This window comes from Panthera pardus, unplaced genomic scaffold (genome assembly GCF_024362965.1).
Source record: "Panthera pardus isolate Hobbes unplaced genomic scaffold, ASM2436296v1 HiC_scaffold_1, whole genome shotgun sequence".
Classification (NCBI taxonomy): Eukaryota; Metazoa; Chordata; class Mammalia; order Carnivora; family Felidae; genus Panthera; species Panthera pardus.
The window spans coordinates 22,692,499-22,714,071 of NW_026526654.1; the positions used below are offsets into that span (position 1 = coordinate 22,692,499).

Here is a 21,573-nt window from a genome sequence, read left to right on the forward strand (position 1 = left end):
CAGTGAAGCAGGAGGGAAGTCAAAGAAAATGTGTAAATTTGGCCGGCATTTTGAAGTTGCTTTTACAAAGGTCGATATGCATTTCTGTGGTCTCAGGAGGTGAGGCCACCTTCACAGGCAGTTTGATGCACCGAGGATAGATGGTAGAGAAGAGGGTACAAAGGAGAGGCCTGCTGTGTTCAGCTCAGGTTTCCTGTTATTCCCGCCCTTCTGAGCTCCTGACCTGTTCATTCTTTCCCAGGTTCCTAAAACAAATCCTGAACTGAGACTAGGTCTTTGCCCTGGCTGATAACGACTCAGCCTTCCCAGTTTTGATGGCAGCATGGCTGTTCTGGCCCAAGTTCCAACTTTCTGCCTTCCTTTCGACCTGGTTCACTCACTGGGCGACCTCGCTCTCTCATGCTAGATAGGGTAACACAGGCTTTCTCCCTTCACCTCCCGGTTCCAGGCCTGAGAACCTGCCTCCATTCAGGCTCCTTCCCTGACCGGAGCTTTGCTTGGCCTCTGCATCTGGAAAACTCTGCTCCCAGTTTGGGGCCTGTGGTCCACTAGGGACAGCGGCTCCCCATCCACAGACCCACCAAGGATCATTTTCCTGATTTACCCTCACTGTAACCCAGCCTCAGTAGACAGACACCCTGCTAATTTTTCTCAAGCTCCCTGCTGCTCAATGTTTCTCCAAAATGTACGGAGGAGGGTAGAATCTTTGAGACAGAACTCTTGGGTTCATGGGAAGCATCTCTTCGATCCAATGGGCAGAACTGTCTTCAGAGCCTGGGATCCCTTCCGGTCAGATCTAGCCAAACATTGAGATACGACATTACTCCCTCTCCCTCCTGGGTCCTCCCCATACCCAGTTTATGGAAGAAGTATTTTCTCTCAGCAAACCCCAAATGTTCCCCGTCTTTTGCTACTGGTTGGATACTTAAGCTTCTGATAGTCCAGAAACTGCTGGTCAGATTTATGTATAAACTGAATCAATTTATTATTTGAGAGCCTAATGTTTTTTTTTTTTTTAAAAGATAAATACTTTCATGATAATAATACTTGGAAACATTTAGTGAATGTAGATATATACTATTATTATCATTATTATTATTACTATAATAGTTATCATAATATAAATGTACATAATAAAGTTATTATATCCATGCTAGGCACTGTGCTAAGTGCTTACACGCATTGTCTCAGACAGATCTATGAGACATGGAAGTACTGGTAATACCTCCTTGTGACAGATGGGACAACTGAGTCCTGGGGAGATTAATGACCTTGTCATGGGCCGTCTAAGTAGCAAGAGGTAGAACCAGGAGTTCAACCCAGGCAGCGTGACCCTTGAGCCACTGCTCTCAATCACTGAGCTAATCTCACATGTTCATATAATCATGAAAATTATGTTTAGCGGATGTTTATGACATGCCAAGCATGGTGTTAAGCGCTCTGTATGAATGATCTTGTTCATGCTCATAGTAAGCCTCTGCAGTAGGTCTCATTTTTATCCCCATTTTGCAAGTGCGGAAACTAAGGCTCGGAAAGGTTAAGTTATTTGCCCCAGGTCACACAGTTGGGGAAGATCCAAGATTTGAATCTACTTAGCCTGATGCCAAAACTGCCATGCCCTAGGAATATAAATTATTGATTTCTACCATATGCCTGGTATGATGATGCTAGGTCCAAGTGAATACAGAGATGAAAAATGAATTGTTCCTATCTTTGAGAAACTCTAGACATAGAGATTTGCAATGCATATACATATGAAGCGAAGAAAGGAAAGAAATCACAGTAATAAGTAATAGTTAAGCCCAGTATTAGCCGGAAGGATCTATGTGATGTTTCATAAATCATACATTCTCACAAATCCAATTAAAGTGACTGAGTACATTTTATAAATATGGTTGAATTTTAATACATCAAACTAATAATTGAAGGGAATAACCAAAGTAGGCCACTCTCAGCACCTCTCCATGTATTAGAACAGCATGATGACCACTCCCAGCCCCAGGAGCTATCCTGTTAGGAGGAGATTGCAAGCTTTCAAAATCAGTAGGTGAGGCCCTTGGATTTCAGGGAGATAAATGGATGATACATGTATCAAGCTATAGTTTAAGAATTATGGAAGGGGGCACCTGGGTGGCTCAGTTGGTTGGGCATCCGACTCTTTATTTCGGCTCAGTTCATGATCTCCTGGTTCGTGACTTCGAGTCCTGCATGGACTCCTGCCTACAGCTCGGTTCCTGCTTGGGATTCTCTCTCTCTGCCCATGCCCTGCTGGTGGTCTCTCTCAAAATAAATAAATAAACTTAAAAAAAAGAATTATGCACGTATGTTTTAGGCACATATCTATGCTTTGCTTATAGGAAAGGCCGAAAGCCCCAGGGGAGGGCAGTTTCCCCAGGAAGTTTCTACCTCCCTTGGATGACCCCAGTATGATACTTCTGCCAGTACAGGGCACAGAGCTGTTTTTATAGGGCCAGTATTTTCTTCATTTTCATCTACTCAGTTTCACCTAGTTGCTTCCGTGATCAATAAATAAGGACAGTTTCTGGCTCTAGAGCACAGTGAATTTTACAGGACTGTGTGGCATGGATCCTGTGACTGGTTCTTCATCTACTACAAAGCCCCACGTCTCCCACATGGGGTTATCTGGCCCTGGATACATGGCCACTAGGTCTCCTGCATCATGGCTCACTTTTCATTCCCACTGTCACCTTCAGGCTGGTGCAAGCCATTGAATGTGGCCCGATGCTGACAACAGACCCTCATCCACCTCCCCTCCAGCAGTGCTCTTTCACCCAAAACTCACAAATACCCCCGTCTTCATGGAACGTGGCTTCTATTTGGGACAGACAGGCAATAAGCAGTGAGTATTAGAAGTAAGTACATTATAGAGTAGAATATGCCAAGTTCTGAGGTTTGGGGGGGGGGGCGGGGAAGTGAGGTCAGCGGTGGGCATGCTGTAGTGGGGTGGGAAGCCTTTTTTAAGTTCTTTTTAAATGAGAAAGTAATTTTGCAGCAAATACCCAAAGGGAGTGGACAGCTGGGCATGGCCTGTGTCTGGGAGAGGCACGTTCTAGGCAGAGAACAACCAGTACCAATGCCCCAAGGAGGAAGCATGTTTGGCATGTCTATGGCCAGGGAACCTGGAAGTGTACCAGTACCTGGAGTACGCTGAACCAGGGCACAGCCAAAAAAGACGTTGGAGAAGTAACAGAGGTTTGGTCACGGAGGGCCTTGTAGGCCACTGGAAAGACTTTGCTGACTTTGAAGGGATGGAGATTTTGAGCAGAGGAGTGACATGATCTAAGTGACATTTTTGGGAATAGACAGGGGAGCCAGAGTAGTCACAGAGACCAGCTATGCTGTGGCAGTCATTCTGAAGAGGGACCATGATGGTCTAGACTAGGCTGGTGGCAGTGGTGTGAGAAGTGGTGGGTTTCGGTGATGTCTCGAAGGAAGACCCAACAGGATTTCCAACACGCTGGATACGGAGCGTGAAAGAGATCAGTGAGAGGACAGTGAGGGTTTGGTCCTGAGCCACTGGAAGGGTAGAACTGACATCGACTGAGATGCAAAAGGCATTGTTCAAGCAGGTTTGGAGAAACTGCAGGAGTCGTGTTTTGGAGATGTTGAGGTTGGGATGCCCGTAGCTTACTGAAGTCGGGGTTTCAAGCAAGCAGGAATCTCAAGTTCAAGAGAGAGGTGTGGTCTGGAGATGCACGTTTGGAAGGCCAGGGCATGTGAAAGGTACTGACCGCCATGAATGAACCTCCTGAGTTATGACCCTGGGCGCATTTTCCTCCCCCTCAGAACCTCACAGAAACTCCATTCCTTCCTGAATCGTGTCCAGATGTCCTTATCTGTGGTCAAGGCCTCCACACTGTCAGACAGCAAGCTTCCTTTCCAGGCTCACATCTGCTAGATCCACACATCCTAGACCCAACCCCAGTTGAAGCTGGGAAACCTAAGGCCTGATGACTTCCTGCCTCCTCTATGGCCATGTTCAAGCTGTTTCCATTCCTAAGTCTCCTTCCCCATGTCAAACTGTCCAATTCTACTTCCCTTCCAAGGCCCAGTCTAACCGGCCTTCCTCCATGTGAACCATTCTCCAGCCTCTCCCCAGCCACCCTTGAGAAAGTATTTTTGCCTTCCCTGCACTTCTGGAACAATCTGCACTTCTTGGGCAGCACCTAACACCCAATGCCTGCTCTTATCATTAGGACTCAGTCTCAGGGCTTTATTGCTAGTTGTTCCTGAGGGGAAGCTCTCCCACTTGCCTCAGAAAAGTCAGTCACGGAGAGCACAGTGCCTGGTGGAGAACGTGTATGCCATCAATGTTTAACAAATGAATCTTTGGAACACACGGATTTTGCAAGTCCAGACCCTTGTAAACCTTGTGAGATGACATTTGGAGGTGGGGGAACTGATATAACTGGAAGATAATCTTCACTGCTTAAGGGACCATTTCTTCCTATTTAAGGATCCTTAAGTAGTACCAATCCACACTGGAATGAAATACAAGTGTATATAGGAGACTTTTTTTTCCTATAAGGACAAAAATACTATTGCAAGGAGTTTTAAAATAGACTCAATGTATTCCCTAAAATGAAAATGCCAACAAGCATGTGAATTTCTACTTTTACCAATAATGCAAACAGCTACAGATTAATACAAATGATGGACATGTATGAGAATAGCTTTCACTTTCATGAAGGCTTGCTATACACCTGCTGTCTTAAGGACATTGGCCCTGATTCTCACAACAACCCTGGACTTTTGAATCATCATCTTTCTTTCACATATTGATTAAATTGAGAGAAACCAGTCACCTATGTCAAACAGCTTGCTAGTGGTCACAGAGCTAGTGGGAGGTAGAGTTAGGATTCTAACAAGTCTCTTGACAGCCAAGGGCAAAGCTTCTTGCACCTTGTCCCCTGGCCTCCCCCCCTCCACTTGGAAGCCTCCACACCTAGTGTTGTTGACCTCGGTGCCTAAGCTGCTGATTTTCTCAGTAGAGGAGAGCTGTCATAGCAAGATGCTTCCAATCGTTATGTCCCCGGACTACCATCTCCAGTCATTCATTCACTCAGTGCATATTTCAAACTTCCTTTGTAGCAGGCAAGCCTCTCAGCATTTGAGAAAGAGTGATGAGCAAAAGAGGCAAAAGTCCCTAAGCTCAGGGAGCTTCCATTTTAATGGGACAGGACAGACCTTGAACAAAGTCAGCAAGTGAATTACAGAGTGGGTATGATGCTGATAAGTGCTAGAAAAAAAAATATATCTAAGGGGGAGAGGAAGTGGGTGGGTGGGTAACTTTGCAGTTTTTGTTAGGCTGTCTGAAGGAGGTCTTGAGGAGGACTTTTCAGGTAAGGGAATAAGCCTGGTAAGAGGAGACAGGAAGTACAATGATCCTGAGGTGGGACTTTGCCTAGAGTATTCTAGAATGGCAACCAGAACAGTGTGGCTGGAGCAGAGCAAGGGAAAGAGTGGTAACCAAGACTGGAGAGGTGAGGGGAGGGAGGTGCAGACAGGGCGGGGGGTGGGGGGGTGGGGGGAGAACCTCACGGGTCATCAGAAGTACTTTGGCTTTTACTCTGATTGAGATGCAAAATCAATGGAGGGTTAATGCACTGGACGATATTACCCCGAGGTTTCCATGTTCTTCACAGATTTTTCAAATGTATTGCAACTTTAATAAATTATGAGAAAGTGCATTATGTCAGCCTCCCAATCACTAAATATTGCTGATCTCATACAGATCTCCATTTAGCACTGCTCTTGTGATCAGGCAGCAGGCTGGAGGCCAGGAGAGCACGAAGAGCTTAAATACCAGAAACGGGGGCCACCATATGCCCGGCCAGCCCCCAGACCCTTCCCGCTCTCCTCCTTGAAAGGACGTGGGTGGCTCTTCTGCAGCCTCCACCTGGGCCTTAAGACCCAAACAGCCTATCAGGCCATCGGCACCATCCATCACGGGCTGCTTAAGCAACAGGCTGCAGGCACTCCTCTAACAACAGCAAGAGGAGAAAAGATCTTTTCAACAGAGCACGGAAAAGTCCCGGTCAAACTCTGCCAACCCCATTTACACCTTACAATGTAAAAGAATCCTCAAACCTCATTGCCCCCAGTTTTTCCTTCTGTTCAAGAGGATCCTTCTCTTTTGGAATTTGATGAGTATCCCACAAAGAGAACATTGACTCTTTAGAACATGGGTTTCTCCGTTTGTGCAGGGGCCTGACACGGTGTGGTGAGAGGGCAGGCATGGAGCTGGATGTGTGGAAAAGAAGGAAAAAGCAGAGAAAAGCACCGAAAATTTGCCTCAGAATAATCAACTTGACAGCTCAGTTTCCATTTTCAGGATTTAAAGTGAACATATTGGACCTACCTTTAGCTTGGCAAATGTTAGGATGCTGAGAGACATTAGACCTTTAGAACTTAGGGTGTACCACTGAGAGCCTCCATTTGCAAGTTCATAGCCCTGAGGTAGTGGGTCATTGACTTCTTTTCAATATAGGTACATGCAATTCCTTCTAAGAATTTTTTGGAACTCACTTGACTTTGAAATGATCAGTGGAGGGGAGTTTTTGTCAGGGGAACACGGATGCATGTATCACCAAACACTGCTGGAGAGTGAATAAAGAGTGTCCTGCGAATACTATGTATTAACAGCCTCGGAGGTTATAAAATGCTGTTTTGGGGGATAAAATGAAGATTCAAACACACGGTAGTTTGTATTCACAGCAACCTTCGTAAGGTGTGTTCTCAACATACAGATAATAAAAACATAATTGGGAGTATAGGGACTCTGAGAAAAATGTTCAGTGTTAGAAAAGGAGTTTGAATTCTTCAAAAATGTGTACGTCATAAGTGATAAATAATAAATGAATGTAAGTTGGGGGCTACTGACATTTCAATTCTAAACTCAGTGGCTGTTGCTGGAGTAAACTAGGAGTTAGTAAGACAATGGAAAGAAGCAACATTCTGCTTTCCTGGGTCTGAGCCTCACCATGATAGACTCATTTCTGGGGGTATCTCCCACTCTTTTTGGTCCAGGCCTTTTAATGAAAATGACACTGAAATTATTAAAACTTCAGTGTGAAGTAATTTCATAATCACTTTGCTCAGGTAAAGGAGAATAATAGACATTGTGGGAAAAAAAAACGTGAAATTGGGAAAAGAATCTAGAAAAGAGAGATGAGGAGGGAAAAATACTACTCACAGAAGAGGAGCTTACCTCTTTTTATCACGAGAGGTGCTGGATTTTTTCAAGTGCTTTTTCTGCATCAATTGAAATAATGTAGATCCCCCCTCCTTCATTCTATTCATGTGGTTTATTACATCGATTGTTTTTTGTGCGTTTGAAGGCGCTTTGCCAGAGGCCTGGCGGGTCTGCGATACATGCACCTATACTCTTCTTCTAACCAACATTCCAAGTTATCGCCTAGGCTGGCTCATTTCTAGACTGTTCTCACATGCCACGGGGATTTGAAAATTAAAACATTTTCAATGTTCCAACTCAACGTGAAGAAATAGTCCTTGGTCATAATTCGTTGGTTTCAGTCAGACGAATACCAGGGGTAGAAGCTCTTTCCCTTTCTTCAAAGAAATAACAAGAGGGAGAGGAGGGGTACAGAGGATTAGTATCTGTCATGAGCAATGGAGCAGACTAAGCAGAAGGAGGAATAATGGCGGCTGGGTCACTAGAAGTGATTTAACCAAGGGGTGGAGGCCTGGAGGGTGCCGCGCACAGACGACCAATAGACCTAACCCATCACCAGCCCCTGACTAGGGGACGTGAGCTTCGTTCAGCCGGCTGCAGTCACCTGGAAGCAAACAAGGAAGGCTTCTGCATGACTGTCAGGGCCCACTCACGTTTAAAAAAAAATCATTTCTGAAAACCAAAAGCTAGTTCAAGAAATTAACAACTTTTTCCAAATAATACAATTTCAGTTTGTTGTGTTCGCGTTTTTGAAATCTTTTCCTTTCCTTTTAGCTGCGCAACAACAAATGTAATCCCATAAAGCACAACATATGTGAGTGGCTCGTTCTTTTCAATTTAATTGTAAACATTATTAAAAATTTGGGATATATGAAGGGGTGATCACTCTTCAGAGTTAGTATTATTGCTGTGTTTGAGGACTCCCTTTGATGTTTTCCATATCTTTATGTAGTTATAATCTTGGTGAAGAAATCATTTTATCTCTTGATTATTCTCATGGAGGCTATCATCAGCCAGTTCCACTCAACAGCTGGGGAGTCTTGTTTACGATGCCTATATTATACCGCCTGCTTGGATGCATCACAATTAAGTTAAACTATTTCTCCTGTTTTGGTGTTTTACAGTTTTACACATTCACAAATAATTTTGTGACAAGCGTTTTCTCCCACATGGCCCCTCCCTCCTTTTATTTCCTCAGTGTAAGTGGAATTATTGGATTAAGAAGTATAGATTTTTTTTTCCGTGATGCTTAATGTATCTTGAATCGGTGTATTTTTAAATGTAATCTTATCTGAGCACTCAGCATGTTTTTCTCAAGAACTAATCAAATTACATGGGTTTTTATCAGACAATGAGCACATGCTTTTTCTTTGCCTTCACTGCCAGGAAACTCAGAGTTAAAGTTCAAATACAATACTGTAGTGAGTTCACCTTAGATGACCGTAATAAGTTTCTCATTTCCTTCGGATTGATTTTCTACTTTGTTGTCCGTTTTAAAAACAATGATGCTGAATTCTGAAAGTTCCCTCAAATTGCTCCTAGAAACACGTTGGAGCTCACTCTCCCTCACACACACTCACACTCATACACACACACACACACGCACGCGTATTTATCGTATCTAACATAAAACTCATGTAATTAGCATTGTAAAATCAAGACGTTCTTGCATGTGGAGTTTACGATGATCTGGTGCAATCCCCTCCCTCTACGATGGGCACACTGGGCCAGAGAGAGGGTGGGACCAGCTTGGGATCAGAGCCTGGACCAACTAGGACCCTGGCCTTTTCATGCCTAGTCTGAATGGTGAACAAAGAACCAGGAGCCCATTATTTGCTGTACCTGACACCTTGACATTTCTGCCAGCAGCCTGATCAGGAAGCGCCTCTCTCTGCGACACTGTCATGGCTCTTTCGCCTCTGATTTCCCATCACCACCATCCTGTGAGGCCACATCTTTCATTCCTAGAGCACACATTCTCTAGCCCACGTCACAGACAGTCGCTGCATGAGTCTGCTGGGGCTGCCTAACACAGTACCGCAGCCTGAGTGGCTTTAACAACAGAACGTGTTATCCCACAGTTTGGGAGGCTTGAAGTTCAAGACCAAGGTGTTGGCAGGACCACCCTCCCTCTGAAGGCTCTGGGGAAGTGTCTGTTCCAGGCCTGTCTCTGGCTTGTAGATGGCCATCTTCTTCTTGTGTCTCTTTGCATTTTCTTCTCTCTGTCCGTATCTCTGTGTCCACATTTCCCTTTTTAGGGAGAACACCAGTCCCACTGGATCAGGGCCCACCCTAATGACTTTGCTTTAACGTGATCACCTCTGTGAGGGCCTATCTCCAAATAAGGCCATTTTCTGAGATATCCAGAGTTTGGACTTCAACATAAGAATCTGGTGAGGTGATGGAATTCAACCTCTAACAGTCACGAAGGTCATTTCTCTAAGTTTTCATCTCCCTGTTCAAAATCTTTCATTGTCCTGTCTTACCAGCTTAAGTCCAAATTCCTCACTTTGGTGTTCAGGCTCCCCCACAACCCTGTTTCAACATATCATTATTATTTTATCTCCCTACATGCCCTATATTCTTCTATGCTGCAGTCCACCTGGACTGCTCTCAAATTCCAAACATCCCACACTTTCCTGTCTCCACCCCCACGCTCATGAGGCCCTTTCTGCCTAAAATGCCCTCTTCCTCCACATCTACTGGCCCATCTCAGGCACCCTCTCCTCCACTACACCTTCCTTGTCCCACTCAGGCATGTCTTCCCCTCCCACAGGGCATTTTCTTGTGTACCTGGCTGACAGGGAAGGAATTGATCAGTGTATTACAACCAGTTTGTGTCCCCTCCAGCTGGCCTCTATCCTCCGTAAGAGTCAGGACTTACCCACCATCTCATCCCTCCCAGTACCTTTTCTTTTCTAACTTAGTTAGAAAACATACAACATAGTTGCTGCTGCCTTTCATGAACACACGGGAAGTAAAAGAGATATTCTGCTATAGAGATCAAGAATATCACATAAAGGGTCATCAGAGGCAACTCTCGTCATAGTAGTATGCCGATTAAGCATCATGTATGTTAACAGTGGAATAAATAAGGATCGGATGTATCATTTAAGATTGTTGGTTTGTGGGCATGGCCAGTGTTGAATGGGTGACAGATATTTTTACTAAGAGATTCCCTTTGTCCTCACCATTTTCCCCTCTTGACAGAAAATTCCATGAAGTTCATTTATAAAGAAAAGTAAATATCCAGATGGCCAGAGGAATGACCTTTCTCTAATGGAGGGGATGAATTTGTTATCCAGCCAAATGTTTGAAATTCTTCTACCAGCATGCATAATTGAGAGAGATGTGTTAATTACCCTTAAGTGACAGCTGGTAGGACTTCCTAGACAACTCGGAAAGGTATTGATCTGGAATCATTGTAAGTGACTGTCCTGTGGTGATATACAGGTAAGGCCCTCGCAACAATTTTTGCATGGGCAGGTCAATGCACAGTTCTCTGTGAACCGGGGCCTGCAGGCACTATGGCAGCTGGCCAATGCTGGTCCGGCAACAAAAGCACCAGTGTAGCTCTTTGTATGACATTTTGATGAGTGACATAGGGAAAACCCCAAAGATGTAATCCCTATTGTTATAAGAGCTCTTCTCTGGGTCAAAATGGGCTGATACCAAAGAGAAAGGCAATTCCAGAAAGTGAGGCTGAAATCTTCTTTCTGCCCCCCTATAGCCGTGACTGTAGCAATGATCCACATCATTGATTATTACTTAAAGGAACTGAGTGCACATCTCTTGACTCAGCACTGTGGACATTTTGAAGAGGAAGCAAAAAATACAATCCTTGTCCTAAAGGAGTCACCATCTTGGCATTGGGTGGAAAATAATTTAGCTCTCTAAGGTCTTTTCCAGATCCAAGATTTCATGACTCTATGATCATGACAGGAGAACTGTTTTGTCTTTAAACAGCAAAAATGTCACGATTATTCTTTTGTCTTCAAAGTAACATACTCCTTGACTAATATAATTTGCCATATTGCTTCTACATTAAATTGTTCAGTTTTTATATCACAAATCTGAACAAGAGAGCTTGTGGATTTACTTTTCCTTTTCCTGTTGCTGACTAAATATCTTTTCTTTCACCTGGAGTCATATGAAATATGAAAGTACCTGACCTCTCTGAAATCCAATATAATGGCATGTCAGCTGCTAAAGTAACCACTTTGTTGTTTATTCATACATTTCTGGAGAAACTATCTGGTTTTGGTTTAGTCTAGGGAAAACACATTCAAGTTTTTCCCCCTTAAAATGTGTAGAAGAAAAATATACATCTCTTTTAAACAACTGGAATCAATTTAAGGCTTTGGCACGCACAATGGAAAAATCAATGGAAGTTAAAAGTTGAAAGGTAAAGCTTGCTTCTACAAGTGTCACTAAATTTGGGCCCACTAAGAAAAATAAAAGGAAGGTCTTTGACGACAAAGTAGAAAGGTAGATCAGATAATCAATCAATCAATTAATATGGTTTTATTGACGATATGCTGAATGCTGGGAGGTAGGACTCAGAAGACTTAGGCATCCTTTCTGTCCCTCAAAAGAGTTTTCAATTTAACTAGGACAGAACAGGAACATGCACAAAACAATACTGAATAAGACACTATGTCGACAACAAGAATCAAGATTCTGAAGGGCTAGGCATGCTAGAGAACTCATGAACACTGAGTGATCTAAACCAAGGTTGAGCCTCCCTATAAATTTCAGAAATCTCGTTTGAGAACCCATCCAAATATGCTTCCCAGCTAGAAGGGAACTTAAAGTCCTTGAGCCTTGTTCTTGTTGCTTGGCAACCAACATCAGTCTATACTGAGTCCCAGGAGACCAATGTCCAAAGGCTCCCTACTTCCCATGAATGTTTTTTCCATATGGAAAATGAACTAATAAGTAGGACACCTATTTTTCTCCCTCCCTTTCTGGTATTGGGAATCCCTTCAGGTTTTTCTAAAAGCATTTGCTGCTTTGTCCCTTGCTCAGAGGGGGCAAGTTAAATGAGGATCACCACAGGGTGAGCTTTCCATTTGTGTCCCAGGCATTTACACTGGTGGCCCAAGGCCAGCTTCCCAATAGTGCCAACAAATCATTGCAGTACCGTGTAATATGTGTCATATAAGTTACAGTGATGGCAAGAAGAAGCCATCACCAGTTTGGTCTCAGATGGTAATTAAAGGCTCCACAAATAGAATTCTTGAAGGAAAGGAAAACAAAGAGAGGGTAAGGCGTGGACAAACTGGTACCGGGTAAGAAAGTGAAAGTGCCCAACACTGTCAAATACTGCTGAGAGGTCAAGTAAAATTAAAAGTTGCAAAAGTGATCACCGGATATGGCGTTTAAATAGTTGTCAGTGATCTCATCAAGGTTAATTCTGGTGGAACGCTGGGAACAAAAATCAGGTTGCGGTGCAGTAAAGAAGGGTTGGGGAGTGGCTATAGAAATGTTCTCTGTTACTCTCCCTTCCTCTGTGTAAGGAGACAAATGGAATATGTGCACACCAGCAGTGGGAGCCGCTCAGCCGGCTGCCCCCACGCTTGAGGCAGAGAGAGCCCCATTGGAATTCTGCTCTGTTGTGTTTTCCCTTAAGCAGTGTATGTGTGCATGCGTGTGTGGGTGCACGCATGCCTGAGAGCATGCGCGCGTGTGTGCGTGTGTATGTGTATGTGTGGGAGAGAGAAAGCGGGAATGAATGCATTCATTCTATTCCTTTCCTGTGCCTTCTTCACCTCCTCCTCTGCTTAGTCCCTCTTAGGAATGTTAATGACTGATGGAGGAACTTTGTGTCAAATGTCTTGAACTCTTCATGAGAAACCTACTATAAGAATCTGAGAAAAAATAGAGATGGCTTGCAGATACATGATTTGAAATTTTGAAGTAACAATTTAGGCTTTTAAGCAGTTAATCTAAGATCATATCAACCCAATATTAGCTGAGCACTGGGGACTGATCAGTTTCATGATTTGCTCATTTTGTCTGATATATGTGTAAGTCTAAGATTTCACTCTTATTTCCAAGTAATAGATTGTAATTAGCTACAAAGGAATTCTCTTATTATAATAATTTCTTAATTATGCATAGGGATCGAAAGAAAATTAGAGAATAATAGTAATTCATCTAAAAACACACTTTAACCATTAGTTTTAAATTCACCCCAGGAATTTAACTAGAATTCCTGATAAGAAGTCAAGGAAGGAAACTAACTGGAATTTTACCTTTTTAGAATTTCTATAAAGGTGATAATGAGCAGTTACTTGTTTAAGGTTGGGCTGGCAATTAAAGAAAGAAGAATGTGGGCAGCAAGCCAAATAGAACACAGAAGAGTGATTTTCAACCTCTTTTCTCTTCTTTTCTTTTCTTCTTTTCTTTCCTTTCCTTTTCTTTCACTTTTTTTTTTTTAGCAGCAACTTTCCAATGAAGCCTTAAGCAGAAAACCAACATATAAATCATATAGAAAGTAGAAAAGTCAAACAGAGCTCTGTCTATATTAAGCAGAGTTAGAATCCCTCTCACTTCTCCCCTTGGGGACTGTTCTAGAGGAAACAACATAGAGCTTCTTATTTTAATTCTATATGTAATGCATTTATTTGTAAGCACTTAATAGTTCTCAAAGCACTATCATTTTCAACACATCATTTGATGCTTCCGAAATTTCTATGAGCTAACAAGCAGACTAGATATTAGCATTGTTATCATTTGTTTGCAAATAACCTGCTTAACGTCAGCTATCTTATTAATGATAGATATGGGATCCAAACAAAGCCAGGTCTTCAAAGATCTTATATTTTTAATACTATAAAATCCTTCATTTGTCTTATCATTACACTCCCGGTCCAGGATACATGAGAGAATTTGGACAACATACCAAAGGACAATAGCAAATATCATTACATCAAAAATTAAAGGTAAACAAATCTGTGTTTATATGTTTGCCCAATGTAAAAAGGTACACAAAAATTTTAATATAAAATTTTGACTTATCATTGGTATAAGCAATGATCAAATAAACACCTCTCTACTTAGCCCAACTAGGTCAATCCCTACAAAGTTTAGGTAGATAAAATATGTGACAAAGCTTTCCTCTCTGAAAAACATAGAACAGTGTTTTCTAAATTTGACTTTCCAAGAGAATGAATCGGAGAACTTTTTAAAAATGCAAATCCTTGCCCCCACAATTGAAAATATAAATCAATAGGTCTAAATTGGAGCCATTTTTCAGATGTAGGGATTAGGATGGCAAAACACATATAAAATCATAGAGTAGACTCAATTTCCCCAGTTACTGGCAGAGAGTGAGCTAGAAGTTTTGGGAGAGAGCTTTTCAGGCCACAACAGTATCATTTATTCAATTATAGCATTAAATTTATCCCAGTGACCCGAAAGAATCGGTGCATATCCAATTATGCCTAATTTATACCCTGGGATGTGCTGGTCTGGCTCAATGTAAAATCCTGGTAGAATCGCAATTTAACAAGCTTGACAGGACATCAAATTGCTATGTTGTTTCCAAACCTCATTCAATGGGAGCCTACACTTTCCTATAATGTTCAGAGGGAATATACACTATTATTATTTTTCTATTTGTTTATGTAAGGCAAATGTTCAGCAAATACTTTATTGGAAAACCAGTTAGAGGCATATTTTCTGAAAACGGCATTTAGCACCCAAAGTAGTGGGTGCCCAAGAAAGTAAATACTTCATTGTCCTTTGTGATTACAGCGTGTAACGGAATGTAATATATTCTTTATGAATTTGACATGATTCAAAACATCACAGTAGCAGCCTGGGCTGGCTGGAGTGAACTGACAGCTGGCTGGCTGAGACACGCTTGGATTCAGAACTTTTTGGACATAGCCTCCGTGTTGGGAGTCTCTGATCATGGCACCCTCGTATTTTCCCCTCTGGTGCTATCTCCATCTCTTTTGCTGGTGCCTATGGGTTTTCCTGGCCTCTACTTGTGGGCAACCTTGCTGCCCACCCCCAAGTGCCCTCCTCTTCTGACTCTACTTGTTTTTCCCTGAGGGGCTGGTGTCGACCTCATGACTTCTGCTGTCAAATTGCAACTCCAGTCCCCAGATACCGAAGACATTTCTACCCAGACTCCTGCCACCTCACCCTCAAAAACGTTATCGTGCCCATGCCTACTCACATGTTTTTCTCCCTGAGGATTTCCCCACTTCTGGGAATAGTATTGTGATTCCCAGCCCCCCCAACCCCCATCCCCAGGGCTCGAGCTGGAAGCCATACTGGAAGCAGCGCAGTAAGGCGCCACAGACACCAGATTGGGAGGCACACAGGGCACAATTCAAGTCCCTGCTCTGCTACTCGGGAGACGTAGAGTTATCTCAAATCTCTAAACCCATCTCCTCAACCACAAAACGGGCAAATAAGATCTTTTCCACAAAGTTATTGTGGAGATTGAGGACGTGACCACGACATGTGTCTGGGTGCTCACTAAGTGTCTTCTCCCTCTGTTCCTTGTCTTCCTTTTTGCTCTCAGTCTGCCAGTCTTTCCTGTGAATTCCCCCTCCCTTCCTTTCTGTTCTGTTCCTGGAGCCAACAGAATCTGGAGTCTCATACGTATGGACTTCACACCAGTCTCCTGGGAGTTTCTGTGTCTTCACTCTACGGACATATTTGTGCCTGTTGCATTTGTATTGAAATCCTTGAAATCCTTGTGTGGGTCTGCCATAGGAAAATCGAAGTTCTCTAAGCTTCAGTTGCTATAGGCACAAAATGGGCACAAACTTCATAAGGTTGGTGGTGAGGATTCGGTGAAATAATGTTTTTCAAGAGCCTGGCATAGTGCTGGGCATATATTAATACTGGTAATCGTGGTGAGACACAGTCTCTTTTTCACTTGAAATTAATCCTACATGCTGTTACCAGCCTGCACATTGTAAACTTCAATTTTATCCCTTTGTCGTCCTTCTCAGGGACCCCTAAGGTTTCTCCAAGACCCCGGTAACACCCCAAACTAAAATAGCTTTAGGAAAAAGTGTGAACTATGCTATTTAGCATTCTGGTCTTCCGTAATACAGGATACTCCTGCCATGTCTTTCTAATTTTTTAAATAATTTTTTAAAAGTTGATTTAATTTTGAGAGAGACAGAGACAGTGTGAGTGGGGGCGGGGCAGAGAGGAGGAGAGAGGGAATCCCAAGCAAGCTCTGAGCTGCCAGCACAGAGCCCGATGCAGGGCTTGAACTTACAAACCCGTGAGATCATGAGTTGAGCCAAAACCAGGAGTTGGATGCCACCCTGGCACCCCCATATCTTTCTAATTTATTGGGATTCTTTTCTCCCATTTGACCAATCAGAATAGTGAGACTAGTTCTAGAGAAAAGCTCTTCAAACAGCATTTGGGACTTGTTTATGTATGGTGTGGGTCAGAGAATGAAAGAAAGGGACATAGCGAAGGAAGAGAACTTTTGCTTAGGCTTTCCGGATGAGAGGGGCTTCATGACGAAGAGGCAAGTGAAGATGTCTGCAGTACCAGGGAGAGACAGACGAGCAATCTCCAAGGCCGAGGATGTGCTAAAGAATGGCTACAGAAATCCGGAGGTGTTTCAGAGGGGATATTCTCTGGGAAGACACTGCAATACTGTCACCGTATGAAGAACTGAGAAAGAGTCCAACCGGAAGAAATGGGACAGGAGTAAGTGGAGCTTGCTCTCGATCCCACATAGGTCTGGGACACGAAGACCCTGCCTGCTCTCGTTTCTGGTGACCACAAGTAACCTGGTGCAATGCAGGGCTCTCATCACCATTTGCTATTGGTGAGCTAATATAGGGGGTGTTTTCTGTAAACTAAACCCCTTTTCTAAACTGATTAAACTGTTCAATTGGGCCAGTGGAGCTGGACTGACTCGTAGGGCTTCTTCTTCCCAGGGCTGGGGGAGAATTCAATGGCAAGCAAAGGATGAGACAGCATTTCCTTCAAGTAACTCAATCTTCTTGTACCTGAGCATGCAGACAGCAGGGTGACCTCAGCCCCAAAGCATATGTAATGACATTCTGCTGCTCAGCGAGGTCTCTTACCTGTGCCTCAACAGACCAGGCTCAGCTCCTTCCCATCACATTGCCCCAGCTTTTCCTCATGCCTGAAAGGCTCTGAGACACAAAGAGGTCATCAGAAAAAAGACAAGTCTAGATCTATCCAGAAAATATTACTGTAACATGTATGGTATAGCATGTTATATAATATATAATATTTACATGTGATTTATTTTACATAATCATATGTAATATTGATAAATAATATATTATTTAAATATATAACATGTATTTATATGTTATATATGTATTACATATATAATATATGATATATATATTACATGATATATATTACATATATTATATGTATTACATATATAATATATATTACATATATAATATATATTGCACATATATATTACATATATAATAGGTACATTATATATGTACCTATAGAAATCTATCTTTTGGAATGTAAAGTTTTTAAATGTTTTATTTTTGAGAGAACACAAGTAGGAAAGGGGCAGAGAGAGGGGGACAGGGGATCTAAAGCGGGCACTGACAGCAGTGAGCTGGACGCAGGGCTCGAACTCGCAAACCTCAGTATCACAACCTGAGCCGAAGTGAGATGCTCAACTGACTGAGCCACCCAGGTGCCCCTGGAATGTATTTTAAATGCAAACAGCTAATAGTGAACAGAATACTGCAACTAGCTCTTTTTTGCTACTAAATAATATGCTTTGGAGCTTTTGCCAAGTCAGATGTGGATGTGTTTGATATAGATGTTAGAGTAATTCCCCTCAGTTTTTAAGTGTCACGTGTATTTCAGAGTATCAGTTATCCAAAGCTTATTTAACCCGTCCTGGATGACCTCAGTGATTAGTTTTGTGATCGTTTTTCACTCTTATTAATACTGCTGACATGAACACACTAGTACATGCCTTTTTATATGCATATGTAAGTATTTCTTTAGCATAAATATCTAGAAATGGAATTGCTGACTTGAATGCTATCAACATTTAAGAATATAATTTATATTTCCACATTGTCCTCCAATAAGTGTAAGCTGTTTTAGACTTCCATAGCATATGAGAGTGCATAATTCTCTATAACACTGCCAGTATTAGGGACCTTTAATTTTGTCCAACTGATGGGGAAAAATAGAAAAGAATATTAGAAAAAGAACCAGAAAAATCTAGGTCTAGAGAGATGAAGGTAGCTGCAATCTAGTTTGATAAACTCCCCAAAGCCTCAGTGATCACACTTTGTAAAACTGAGTCACTTAGACTCTTCTGATGATCACAGCAGACTGCTGCCTTTCTCCCAAAGCAGCCAGGCTCATGACAAGTTAGGCACCTCGTTTCACTCTTGTGCTCGAAGATCAGTCTGCCCACACGTGCCAGGTCACCATAATGATCTTAATGATGAGGATGAGTCGTGACACACCAGTGAGTCTTTACATTTTAATAATGCAAATAAGTCCTGATGAGGAGACTAAGCTGCATTGTCCCAATAGTCCAAGGCTCGCTGTGGCTGTAGGGGACAGGCAGCCCATTCTGTGTATTCCCCCGTTCTTCCAGCACAAGCAGGAGGAATAAAACTTCCCATTTCTGGGGCGCTTGGGTGGCTCAGTCGGTTAGGTGTCCAACTTCAGCTCAGGTCATGATCTTGTGGTCCATGAGTTCGAGGCTCCCTGTCGGGTTCTGTGCTGACAGCTCGGAGCCTGGAGCCTACTTGGATCCTGTGTCTCCCTCTCTCTCTACCCCTCCCCCACTCATACTCTGTCTCTCTCTCTCAAAAGTAAATAAACATTAAAAAATTAAAAAAATTAAAAAAAAACCCTTTCCCATTCATGTTCCCCTCACCCCCCATATTATTTTTTGGGAAAGTTGATAATTGCCATTACTAATAGGTATGTGCTAAATATTCACCAATATATGCTATTGTGCTAAGTCTTTTCAACGAAACTATCCTAGTGAATTATAGAGAGCCGAGTATCTCTGAAACTTGAGCAGGCCTGAGATAATGAGAGTATGTACAGAAGGAAAGGCTTGACTGGTGTGATGTAAAGGGAGGAAGAACACAGGTTGAGCTGGGATCAAGTCCTACATGGTCTCGGTTTATGTGTGATTTTGCATAAAATACTGAATTGTGCTGAGTCTCTGTTTCCTTGTCTTTTAGAGGCGGCACAGCATTGAGTGCCTGCCATGTGCCAGCCTCATTCTACGTGCTTGGCATATGGAAGAAAGCAAAATGAAGTGCTTGCCCTCAAGGAATTTTATTTTCTAGGGGGTGAAGCAGGTGAGAGACAGCCAACAAGCACACAGAAGCATTTATATCTTCATTCATTCAGGAAATAGTTACTGAGCTCATAGTTTGTGCCCAAGACCGTTCGAGGACTTGTTTTAAGAATCCTGTGGGGCGCCTGGGTGGCTCAATCGGTTGGGCGTCCGACTTCGGCTCAGGTCACGATCTCGCAGTCTGTGGGTTTGAGCCCCGCGTCGGGCTCTGGGCTGATGGCTCAGACCCTGGAGCCTGCTTCCGGTTCTGTGTCTCCCTTTCTCTCTGCCCCTCCCCCGTTCATGCTCTGTCTCTCTCTGTCCCAAAAATAAAATAAACGTTAAATAAATAAATAAATAAATAAATAAAAAAGAATCCCGCCTTCCAGGATTGTTTTCAGAATTACATGCAATACCCGAACAATGGCTGGTACAGTTGACAATGTGTAGATATGCTTACTAAATGGTGGCCATGATGGTGATGATTATTTTCTTTCATTTCTCTCTTCTCCTTTCAAGAAACATTTTGTTTATCCACTTTAAAAAACTTCTTGAATGTGTGCATATATTTATTGCTGCTCTCTCTATAAGTTAGCCTTTTGTCTTTAATTCTTGTTTTAGGCAGTTATTTCTTCTTTGGAGAGGTGAGCGGAGCCACAGTTAGGATTTCACGTGTACTTGTGTACAGACCTCTTGGAATCACTGGGAGAAGGAAGAGTCAGACTCCTTTCTCAACCTGCAGCCTCCTTCCACCTGCAGCAAGGCCTTTACACAGAGCTTATTCGTCATTGTCCTGTAATAGTTTGACGGATGGCCCTCAGAGGGGCTGCTCTAAAACAAATAATGGTCCAGTAGGGAGACACGGAAGATGGGAGTCGTGTGAAACCAGGCAAAAGGACCGAGATGGGGTGACTAAGAACACAGGTGGCCTCATGGAGTCAGAGAAGGAAGACAGAGACGGCGTGTTCTACCCTCTTACCCACTAACGCCACCTCCATTTTCCTACTTAAGTCCGATGAGAAGTTTCCCTCACCTCCTTAAGCCCCAGTCTGAATTGGCTAGCCCCTAGTATGCTTCCAGAGTACATACCCCGGAACTTCCCATGCTCTAGGGCACACAGATACCCTCCTAGTACTTATTATACTGCATTCTAGATGCCCGATACTCATTTCTGACCCCACCTCACCCCAACCCCCAACCATTAAACTATCACCGACTTGAAGTCACGATGATGTCTTCACTGCTGTATTCTCTGTACCAAAGACAGAACCTGGGATATATCAGGCTTCGGTAAATTTTCTGATGAATGAATTAGGCAAAGACAGAGAGAGAAAGTAGAAAAGTTAACAGGTCGGGGCACCTGGGTGGCTCGGTCAGTTAAGAATCCGACTTCAGCTCAGGTCATGGTCTCGTGGTTTGTGAGTTCGAGCCCCGCATCGGGCTCTGGGCTGACAGCTCAGAGCCTGGAGCCTGCTTCGGATTCTGTCTCCCTCACTCTTTTCCCCTCCCCCGCTCATGCTCTGTCTCTCTCTCTCTTAAAAATAAACATGAAAAAAAAAAAACAACAATTAAAAACAAGAAAAGTTCACAGGTCAAAGGCTTAGAGGGAAGGCCCAGGTACTAACTGAATCTTCACAATGAGTAAAAAGTAACACAGGCCTTCAAATAGTGACTCTTATCCCACAGTTCTGGATAGACAGAAAAAGCCGAGAGAAGCTCAGAAAAAGGGCTACAGAGAAGACCTCCAGGGTGGGAAGACTTCCCATCAGAGAAGGTGAAATTGGACTCTTGCCTTCTGAAATCCACTTATCTGTGTTTGCATCCAGTCTGTGTTCAGCCATTTAAATGGCCCTGCTGTTTAAATAGCAGTGATGAAGGTTCACACCATGCTTTATCTATAAAGCCTTTTTGAGTTACATGGAGTCAGACTGGATATTTGGGGCCAAAGATCTAGAGATCTTCTGCGGGTCGTGCCCTCTTCATTTTCTTGTACGTATAGTGAGATAAATAGACCTTCTCACCTAATAATAGCCTTTTTCCC

At 43.0% G+C, this 21,573-nt stretch overlaps 1 protein-coding gene and 1 long non-coding RNA gene across 9 annotated transcripts in view; one reads left to right on the forward strand and one right to left on the reverse strand.

The window, feature by feature from the left end:
• MBNL2 (muscleblind like splicing regulator 2) overlaps nucleotides 1-21,573 on the reverse strand; it is a 158,123-nt gene that overhangs the window by 69,356 nt on the left and 67,194 nt on the right. The window lies entirely within an intron of this gene.
• The window catches only part of LOC109264144 (uncharacterized), a 99,948-nt gene that overhangs the window by 45,815 nt on the left and 32,560 nt on the right, over nucleotides 1-21,573 (forward strand). The gene's annotated exons all lie outside the window — the stretch shown is intronic.